Below are 676 nucleotides of genomic sequence, written 5' to 3'. Positions count from 1 at the left end.
CTTCCTTCGGTCCAGACGTTAACAAGGACATCTTAGCTGTAAAATGTCATTCACAGAGTCATTTATGAGAACATGTGTGACTGTATGTTTCAAATACCTACACAAGTCTACTGCCATTCACTTTTATTTAGATGCAATAAAATTAATAGCAAAAAATTATTTCAGAATTGATGCAGATTAAAAGAACAAAAGCTAGGCCGTATGAAGGAATACAAGAAAAGAAAACTAATTACAGGAAATGGTGGTTACATTTGAAACCACATATCTTAACTGGTGCCTTTATAACAGTATTTATGCATGGAAAAATCTCAGAGATATTCACTGATTTACTGCTTCTGCTATTTTCACGCGTTACAGTAAAACTGACATTACTTTTTTGCTCTCGTGGAGCATTTTCAATAACACTCATACCATTTTCCTCTCTGAAACCTGCTGGCTTTGTTGTCTCCTCCTGTAAAAAAAAAAAAAGAAACGCACTTCAGAACACATTGTTTTTATTCTCTCACTCACCCACTCACTCAGTCAGATAACACACAGTCACTGTGTCTGCCAAATCATGGGCAATATTGTGGCACAAAGTGGAACATATAAACAGAAGGCAGATTCTGCCTGATATTCAAGCGGGACTTGAGATGTATGGAAGCAAATGAGAAGACAAATGGGTAAGTCACTAAGT

Source organism: Lemur catta, chromosome 26, assembly GCF_020740605.2.
Source record: "Lemur catta isolate mLemCat1 chromosome 26, mLemCat1.pri, whole genome shotgun sequence".
NCBI classification, from domain to species: Eukaryota; Metazoa; Chordata; class Mammalia; order Primates; family Lemuridae; genus Lemur; species Lemur catta.
The sequence above is the reverse complement of the archived record's forward strand: the minus strand, read 5'-3'. Positions refer to the sequence as shown.